At 37.2% G+C, this 10466-nt stretch overlaps 1 long non-coding RNA gene across 1 annotated transcript; it reads left to right on the top strand.

The window, feature by feature from the left end:
• Positions 1–387: 387 nt before the first annotated feature.
• Positions 388–6665, top strand: LOC129416860 (uncharacterized). The gene is made up of 4 exons (XR_008635594.2): positions 388–491; positions 643–697; positions 785–920; positions 6100–6665. It is a non-coding gene; the product is annotated as an uncharacterized lncRNA (long non-coding RNA).
• Positions 6666–10466: the final 3801 nt, after the last annotated feature.

Raw genomic sequence — 10466 nt, 5'->3', positions numbered from 1 at the left:
TGTGCTTTCCCTTTTTGAGAGTTTGAGATTGACCCAAAGTGATCTAAATGATTTATGGTGTTTCCTTCTTATTTTCACATCTCTTCTCTCTCATTCCCTGCATCCCCACGCTCCCAACCTTCTGACATATAGCCAAAGCCAGATATTATTCTGCTTGGCCTTGGAGCCTAAAGGCAAAGTCATAAACAACGCACACACTGTTTCCTCTGCTCTGCTGCTTTACAATTAAATGTCTGTCATTTTTAAGTTTATGAAGTACTCTCGGTTCTTTAAACTGTCATTTAGTAGTTTTTCCTTATGCTGATGGTTTATTTCATCATTTTATTGCCAATCTCCATTCATCTATTCTCATCATCTCCTTCTCATCTTCTGCTTTTTTCTAGGTAGCTCAGAAATGAAGGGATCGGGGTGGTGATTGATTTCCAAATGCCGTATTTGATCTGCACTGATGAAGATCTACTGAGCACAGGGGTTGTTTTTATCACTTAAAGGTGGGCGGCAGTGGCACCACAAAGCACAGGGCCAACATTTTATTCATATACAATTGAGTAATTTACTGACCTGATGCCATTTTTGTCAATAACTTGAGATTGGTATTGCTTTTTATAAGGGCATCTGAAAATTTTTTGTGTTATTATACAGTAGGAATGCAGAATTTCAGTAGGTGCTGGAGGAGCTGAGCTGAAGCAGGATATAGGTTTGTATTCTGTCCACACACAATTTGTTCCTGACAGAAAGCTGCAGGCGGTGTCAGGGCCTCTTTCACTGTTTTTATGTTTCTCAGTTCTCCACGGTAAAGCTCTTCAGAGGGAACACTGTGTGGTTGAGAACCAGAGAGGGGCCGTCACTCTCCTGCCGCTCCCAGGAGACAGGTGTGGAGTCACAGGGGTGGATGTGACTCTGGCCTGCCTTGACCCAGGGTAATAATGTGTTGCCCTCGGAGGGTTTTTGAGTTTGTAGTTTCATTTACCAAAGCATGCCCTTGATTATTTTGGATGTTAGGAATAACAAGCAATTTATACCCTTTAAACATGATAATATAAGTTTAACCTATCTTTTAAAAATGGATTATTAACATTTACGTATTTGTAAGATGCCTCGTACACTAATTTTGTACTAAGTATACTAAAAATTCTATTTTTGCTGAGAAACAATGAATATATACTAAAAACACGCGCGCTAAAATGTGGTAAAAATTTATTTAGGTACCACTTGTAGTACACTTGAACTCATCTTTGTATGAAAGTGTTAACTAAATACATTTATACAGAGCTAGTATGTGTAAAGCGCATTTTAGTTCATATTCATGGTGTTGTATGTCATAAGACATAATTAGGGGTCAAGCACCGAAGGTGCTGAGACACCTATTGGAATTGTTAGTATTATTATTATTATTTTTCCCCAATGGGAGTCTATGGCAGCCCTATGAACCGTACATAGGAAAATGATGAAATTTGGCACAGTTGTAGAGGTGGTCATAAATAGTCATGTGACCAAAAATGGGGTCTTTAGCAGTAACTCTTTAGCGCCACCAGTAGTCCAAAGATTCAATGTTCAAACTGTTATAATTGGTGAACCATTTGATCTATGAAAATTCTACTTAATACACGTGATTGCTCTCATCCCGCTTATTGAATTTGATACTTTACAGTAAGACTCCACCCATTACAGTAGCGGCCATTTTGAAATGTACAGTATTTCGTTTTTTCGCTACTCCTCCTTCAAATGTGGTTCAATTCTTATGAGATTTGGCACAGATGATCTTTGGAGTGAGCCGCATAGAAATGACCGAACAGAATTTCGATATTTATCTTTGTTCAAAAGTAATAAATGCGCAAACTTAACGAGGTTGACGCAAAAATGGTTCTGAAGCTGTAGCTCAGTCATTCTTTGATCAATTGAAATGAAATTTGGTACACTTCATGTGGACCATGAACTTGGGGTCCATGCCAAATTTGGTGACAGCGCCACCTATGGGTCATGAGATAGAAAAATAGGCCATTATTGCCCATAACTTCTTAACTGTTTGTCAGAAAATTATGATCTTGATGTCTATGGATTGCTTAACTCATGCCGCATCTGTCGATGTGAATTATGCCGGGATTGACCAAACCGTCTGTCCGCCATTTTGAAATTACACATAAATTGTTATATTTTTTGAACTATTAGACATATCCGCGCAAAAAATGGTAAGGAGCTTCGACATGATGTCCTGAAGGTACCTGGGAAGTCAGAGTACAGCGCCACCTAGGGGTTATAAACTATAACAGTTCTTATGGAACTGCTTATAACTTCTGAATACTTTGTCTGATATTAATTTCTTTGTGAAATTGTATTCACTGGTTTATGCCGATTGCAACGATACCTCGTTTGTCATTTTCCAACATTCTGTTCATGTGTTATTGTAAAGCATATGGTAGATGATTTTTTCGCTACTCCTTTTAACAAATTTTGTTTATTTTATGCCAGGTGCTGCTCGTATAATGTTTGGAGCAATCCGCACAGAAATGACCGAACAGATTTTTGATATTCTGTTCTCTTTCTTAGAAATACCACTCCAAAGTTGACTGTGCCTGTGCCGTTGTCTATTTGTCATAGTAAATTAATGTGACTGTATGTTACATTGTATAGCATTACTATACAGAATGATCTTCTTGTCTTCAATCTCACTTGATCTTTTTGATTCTCATATACATTGTATTTCTGTTAGTTCTGCTCTGCACTGTCAGTTCTGCATCTGTGTTGATTGGCATATGTCAATCCTTGCAGCACCTAAGCTGTTTTTTGCTGCCCTTTGGGCTGTGTTAACTGAGTTGCGCATCTGGTTAACCAGATGCCATGAGATCCTGAGGTCATGGGTTCGAATCCCATGTACAGTGATATTTTGTCCTAACTTTTTTCTCACTTAAGTTTATTGATTTTCATACAATACATTGTATTTCAGTTATTTGTGCTCTCTGTTGTCATTTCTGCACTTTTGGTAATTGCTGGATATCAATGTTTACAGCTCTATATCTCTATTCTATAGCTTGGACACACCAAGTCAGTTGTTTAATCGTTAACTCAGTGGCGTATGCGGTAACTGCTGTGCCTTGGGAACCTGAGTTCATGGGTTCGAATCCCATGTGCAGTGGTTTTTGTCTTAACTTTTTTTTCTCACTTAAGTTTTGTGATATTCATACAATACATTGTATTTCAGTTATTTGTGCTCTCTGTTGTCATTTCTGCACTTTTGGTAATTGCTGGATATCAATGTTTACAGCTCTATATCTCTATTCTATAGCTTGGACACACCTAGTCAGTGGTTTAATCGTTTACTCAGTGGCGTATGCGGTAACTTGTGTGCCTTGGGAACCTGAGTTCATAGGTTCAAACCCATGTGCAGTGGTTTATGTCTTAACTTTTTTTTCTCACTTAAGTTTTGTGATTTCCATACAATACATTGTATTTTAGTTATTTGTGCTCTTTGTTGTCATTTCTGCACTTTTGGTAATTGCTGGATATCAATGTTTACAGCTCTATATCTCTATTCTATAGCTTGGACACACCAACTCAGTGGTTTAACCGTTTACTCAGTGGCGCATGCGTTAACTGCTATGCTTTGGGAACCTGAGGTCATGGGTTCGAATCCCAGCTCTCACTTTCACTTATTGAGATTTCCTTTTGCGTTTCCTTTAACACGTTCTTCTCGACCTGTCTGGTTTTCACACGTGTTATATTTTTGCCATCTTTACTGTTGTTGCTCCGCACTGCAGTGATCCTGCTCTGCATTTGCTTTGCTTCGGGTTCGGGCTCTGTATTGCGCACTTTCTGCGCTTTGCACATTTGCTGCGTCGTGTGGTTTTTGCTGTGCTTTGGGTGCTCATTGCGCTGAAGGTGCTTGACCCCGCAATTGCTGCTTGCAGCTATATTTCACCTTTGTTATTAAAAGTAGTTTTGTACATTGTGTTTGCATAATTGTAGTGATAGCGGTCCTTTTAAATGTTTAGAATGGGTGATGACGCGAGGCGCTGATCAGCGCCATTTTCGGTTTGTTTTTTGTTTTTATCTTTAAAAATAAACGACACACGCATTTGTGTGGTCAAAGTGAGAAGTTGTCTCTGCAAATTCCACACTGTCTTAAAATAGCACAAATAAGTACACTTAAGATAAGATAATCTTAAGAACATCCTAAGAAGTAGGGGAGAGCAGGGGCGAAAGTAAAATTTTTCAGAAAAACTTAATTTTATTTTATTTTAAAAGATAATTTGTTTTAGACAGAGTTATATTTTTTTGCCGTGGTTTAGCCTATCAATTACCAGTGTAATTTTGAACAAATGTAAAATGACTTCAGTATAATTTTACTTTGAACATAAGTAGCGTTCAAAGTGATTACTTTTGACGCTGACAGCAGGAACGAAAGTAAAAAGTAACATAACAAGATAGATTTTTGTGTTACTCTTGTTTTAATTATATCTACATGACTATGACCTTGTAAATATGTAACTGCAAACATAATTTGTCATTTATATTTGAAAAAAAAATGAAATTACATTTTAATTTTAAATTTCAGTTTTTATCAAATGTTTCAAAAACAACCCGACTGTACAAACTTGAATTGTTGAAAATAAAAATTTTTTCAACAATATGAACACTATAAAATTAATTAAAATAATATACATTTTCAACATAATGCAACAGTATTAGCAGCGGGACGAAAGTAACACTTGTTACTTTTTACATGAACTCCTAACATTTAAACCCGTTTAACTTTTATTTTGAAAAACTCTAAGAAGTCAAGCTTCAGGATGTGTTATGCTGCGTTTACACCAACCGCGTTTGAGGTGTCAAAATCGCGTTTACAGCGCCTAGTTTGCCGCTTGAACAGTTTGAATGCATTCGCACGTCTAGAGCGAAGTAGACGCGTGGAAAATGCAAGCATATACTTATCAAGCATAGGTTTACTCAAGTAAAAGTACACAATTTTAATGTAATTAGGTATTAAATACATTTTAATATGCAATATTAAAGAATACACAGTACAATTCTATGCTTTAGAATGTAGTGAAGTAAAATGTACAAAATTACAGAAGTGTACTTCTTTTTTACCTGGTTATGCAAAGCAACTTACAATGCATGGCAGGGAATCAGCATGTATGTTATCTGGATTCGAACCTATGATGTTTTGTGCTGTTAACAGAATGCTTTACCACTGAGCTATACAAGAGCAGAAGTGATTTTGTAAAACACAAACGGTAGCAGTAAAATGAATAAAGTTGTAATGTGAAAACAGCAATAATTTGTATTACAGTAGTTTTACCTTAATTGTGTAATATTCTCTGTAACGCATAGTCTTGTTTTGCTAGGGCAGTAATGTTAAAAGACAACAATGGCCAACAGTTATTATAGTACACTGTAAAAAAAATTCAGTAGAAATTACAATGTTATTGCAGCTGGGTTGCCGGTAATTTACAGTAGATTTACATTTATGTTATTTACTGGCAAAAAAATTTTCAAAGTTCAATAAATGTTAAATATTAACAAGTATTTATCTTTACAGAATAAAACTATACAATAACAGCCTCATGCAAAGCATTCTGGGAACCAGAAATCATCATCAACCTTTTTCTGTTTTTTGGCTTCAGATTTTTTCCCCATAATGTTTTGCTTGATGCTGTTTTTTTAGTTTTACTCTATAAAGACAAAGACTTGTAAATGTTTAATGTTCATTTAACTTTGAACAAAATGTTGCCAGTTAAAAACATAAATTTAAATCTACGGTAAATTACCGGCAACCCAGCTGCAATTTCTACTGAATTTTTTTACAGTGTAGTTTATTTATGAACTCCTAAATAAAACCTTCAAACAGGGTTCATCCAATCAAAGTTAAAGAAGAGTCTTTACATTTTTTTCCTCATAATTATAAACTAGCATGGATATACTTTAACTATCCAGCCAGATTAAAAAACTAAAAACAGATAAAATATGCCAACTCTTTGGTTTCAATTGGAATTTAACGAAGCTCCTAAAGTACCTGTCTTGCTTCTTCAGATCTCCTCTCTGCATTCCCAGTGCCCTGGAGTTAAACAGACCCACTCTTATGCTTTAATTCTTGTCCAGGTCCACCGGAGCGACTCTCGTCTCAGAGCGAGACTCAATGCACTTCCAGAACAGCCAAACATGACTGAGGTTAAGAGTCTGGCGGACAAAGCCCCCGATCCCCAGTTAATTGGCAGATGAAACAGATAGAGTGCCTCGAGTTTGAAGTGCATGTGTGGGATTAACCTTTCAAAAAGGGTGAAACCTCCTATATTCAGAAAGAACAGCTCGTCTTCCCAGAGCTTGATCTGTTCCTGGTGCAAGAATAAAAAAGAAAAGGCAACTGGAGGAAAGGAGACGAGAAGGTAGACTTATAGTCTCCTTTTCACAAATTTCAATTTGCCAATGTTCAACTCTTTAGACAGTGTGCCATCTCAAGTCATTTAATTTGAACAAATGATAGTAAATTCCACAGCATGGCCCAAATCCATCTGATGCCAGATTTTCAAATGCTTTGTCACCTTCTGGAAGTCAATAATAGCTGCAAAATTAGTTTTTGCCCCAAAAGGCAGAAAGGAGGAGAGAAATAGGCATCTTTTAAATGTGCATTGTATAACTTTCAAAAGGATCTCTTGACAGAAATGCAATATAATATATTTTCAATGGTGTATAAAGACTTTATAAATAAACAGTATTGTTTTTATTACCTTAGAATGAGCTGTTTTTATCTACAGTACATACACTGTGGGCCCCCTTACATGGAAGTTGCCATCTCGTGGCCTTAAATTGCACGTGCTCGCTTAGTCTACGAGTCCGTAGGGTGTGCCATCTCTCATTTAAATGCTCCGAAGTGTGCTCATCAGCGCCCCCTTTGCATCCTTGATGCGGTCTTCAGCGAAGCCTGCACTCCAGACCCAGAAGTCCTTGTGAAAGAGAAATCAGACCAATCAGACGAAGGAAGGGAGGAGTTCACACTGGCCAACTTCTCTTCCTATTTCTGCCCTGATGCTCAAATCTATCGCAAAATACGACTCCGGTGCACCCTCTTGGACTCGTGTCAAAGGTCCCTAAGGTCTGCACTACATGATGTCATCAAAGTGTGAACTCTGAGGAAGTCCATAAGTCCGGAGTGTGCCATTTGGGACAGGGCCTCTGTTGTCTCAGACGATGACATGTTTGTCCTGTGGTGCCTACCGTAGCTTCACTATGCATTTCAAAAAGGGAAGGGTCATTGGTTGCAATTCTCACCACAAAAATCTTCTTTCGCCGCCATTGACGAGATATCTCGTCAATCAAGAGAAAACGCTTCCCTGCCAATGACGAGTATTTCCGGCTTTCCGCAATAAAGGTGGCGCCCTTCCGCAACTTTTTAAACCCGGAAGTATCGCCCTACGGCAAGGGGCTGCATGTCCGTTTCTGTTTTAAAGATCGCTCTGAATGGGATCTCTATGAAAAGTCCTTCACAAAAATGGAATTATCTTTGCTTTTTGCTCAAAATGTGGTCTTTTTGCAAAAACCTACCCATATTCAAAAGCTGATTACAAAAGAACTACTGAAGGTAGGATGAAAGTTTTTTTTTTAAGCAGATGGTCTGTTCTTTCATTTGGTATATTGTATGTTTATATATTTAAAGAAGAACATTTTCTAGAAGGCATTAAACTTTTGTGAAAATCATGAAAAAACGCTGTCGCTGGCTGGCAACTTAAAAAAAAAACGAGTTAAGAAGACTCTCAATTCTTAAGATTCTAAAGATTACTAATGGCGTGGTTGAATTGGACATGCAAGCTTTTGGGCGGAAGTTTGATACCGCGGCTTCGCTCTGGCTCCACAGACGATTCCTTCTGCGCATGCCCTGGCTCAAAACTGACATTTTTACGTTTTTATGTAACATGGCAGCATCCATGGTTGGTAATTTTTGGCTTCAATTCATTACAATGGAAGGAAGCAACGTTGCATCGTCCATCTTGTTTATAATCTATGGTATACACTGATTTACCAGGTGCAGTGGTGTCAAAAGTACTCATATTCATTACTCAAGTAGAAGTATAGATACTAGAGTTTAAAAAGACTTTTGTAGAAGTTGAAGTATCAACTCAAGCTTTTTACTCAAGTAAAAGTGAAAAAGTACTGGTTTCAAAACTACTTAAAGTATAAAAGTAAAAGTAATGTAAGGAAAAAAAATGTCATTATGGAAAAAAGCCTAGGCCGCACCACAGGGACCTTTTGTGCACTACCTTATCTCCTCTAAAACATGTTTCTAAAGGCCATGATAACTATAGTGTTATATTAAAATGTTAATGTTAAAAAATGTGGGATGCACTAGGGCCAGGGGTATGCAATGTCAGTCCTGGAGTGCCGATGTCCTGCAAATTTTAGCTCCAACCCTTACAAAACCTTGGCTACCTGTAGTTTCAGGTGACTTTTTCAGGGGCTTTTGATTAGACCTGGAGCTAAACTCTGCAGGACATCGGAACTCCATGTTGCCTACCCCTGCACTAGGCTATCTGTTTCAACTGCATACGGTATATGCCCATTAAAAATGAACGCATTTTAGTACAATGCAAACAAGTACATTAAAGCAGTGGTTCTCAAACCGGGGGCCGCGAGATGGTGCCAGGGGCCCCAGTTTTATAATATTTCATGAAATACATTACTTTATTATAAATTCTGTGTAATTAAACCTCAGAACAATAAGGCTACTAAACAAAAGCAATACATTTGTATAATTTAATATGTTTTGTTTAATTCAAATTTTATGTTTTAGAATGATTTATGTCATACATTTTTTTTGGGGGGGGGGCTGTGAAGGAATCCACTGTACACAAGGGAGGCCGCAAAAAAAATGGTTTCATAACCACTGCATTAAAGAACCTTATATGTGTACTACTGAGCATTATATATAAATATTCAAATATTATAATGGTGCAAAAAGTCAAAATTCAGAGCAGGGCCGCTGCTGGCCAAACTTTTACAGTGGTGCCCTCTCTAGTTAAAAAACAACAAACTATAGTATGTGTGAGGATAGAAATATGCTATTGTTATCATTTATAATTGTATTTTGACAGCAACACAATCTACAATTACACACATATGCAATTATATATTAAAGCCTATATTTCTGCATCTGTACCAGTGTAGCTAATGGACTTCAGCTTAATCTAATGTGACAAAGCTGATCTTACATGTCAGTGTAAATCCAAGTAATTTTGAGGACAGGTTTAAGGAAACAGCTGATGTCTATTAACAAAAGCAAAAGTTGGTATGTATGGTTATGTGTTTGATTGATTTAACACTCAAGCATTTATCTAAGTAGGTTTTGTTAATGCAAATAAAATTTAGGGCAGTTATTACAAAACAACAATGTCTTTAGCATAGATATCTTTGCCATGCTTCAAAACGCAACGCAGCACAATGTCATTTAAGTTGAACAACTGAAGTTACATGATTTAAATTGGTACATTGTTATACTACTTAAATCACACAGATGAGTTGGTGTCAGCAGCCGGCTATACATTTACACAGGCTTGTGAATGTGAACTGACCTGAAAGTGATCCGCGAGTTTTATTTCGTCCTTTTCCATTTGAAGGCAGAATGCCGCGTTCTGTTACTGTACAAACGGATGGCGGATGATATCAAAGCATCACGAGAGCAAACTGCTCCAACTGCTTTGCATGCTTTCTAATCGCTCTCGCGGTTTTTTTATGTTTATCTTTGCAGCGCTATCGAACAAACTTTTGATCATCTGCAGTCAGCTGGGGGGGCGGGGATTGCGTACGGCGGGGATTGCGTACAAACCAATAGGGTTTCGGAATGGTGTATGTTTATACTTCTCATCCAATTACAATCGCATTCATCCTGATGATGCAATTTATCAAGATAGTTTTTTTACGCTGAAGCCGGAATGTTAAAAAAGAAAACAAGCCGAAATTAAAAGAAGTAACGAGGCGATTTTTAAAATGTAAGGAGTAGAAAGTACAGATAATTGCGTGAAAATGTAAGGAGTAGAAGTAAAAAGTCGTCTGAAAAATAATTACTCAAGTAAAGTATAGATACCCAAAATATCTACTTAAGTAAGGTAACGAAGTATTTGTACTTCGTTACTTGACACCTCTGACCAGGTGTAGGTGTAGTAAAAAATAACAATAAATAAACATTTAAAAAATATAATAACGAACCCTGTCTGAATGCCCATCAACATGACGTATATGCTTACACGCATGTGTATTTGTTCAGGAGTGAGCATTCAACTTGGAAGGACAACCATCTTCAATTTCCACCATCTTCAAGAAGCAGCTGAGCCTTTAGAGAAACGCAATTGTGATGGAAAACTATTTAATCTTCATTCTCTTTTGAAGCTATTTGTGCAAACATATGCATTAAAAACACTGATGGATAAAAGTGGGCAGAATTAAGAACTTAAAAAATGCAAGTCATCAGAAAGTCGCAG

The sequence above is a fragment of the Misgurnus anguillicaudatus genome, chromosome 11, assembly GCF_027580225.2.
Source record: "Misgurnus anguillicaudatus chromosome 11, ASM2758022v2, whole genome shotgun sequence".
In the NCBI taxonomy this organism is placed as follows: domain Eukaryota; kingdom Metazoa; phylum Chordata; class Actinopteri; order Cypriniformes; family Cobitidae; genus Misgurnus; species Misgurnus anguillicaudatus.
Note: the sequence above shows the minus strand (reverse complement) of the source record. Positions and strands in the feature narration are given on the sequence as shown.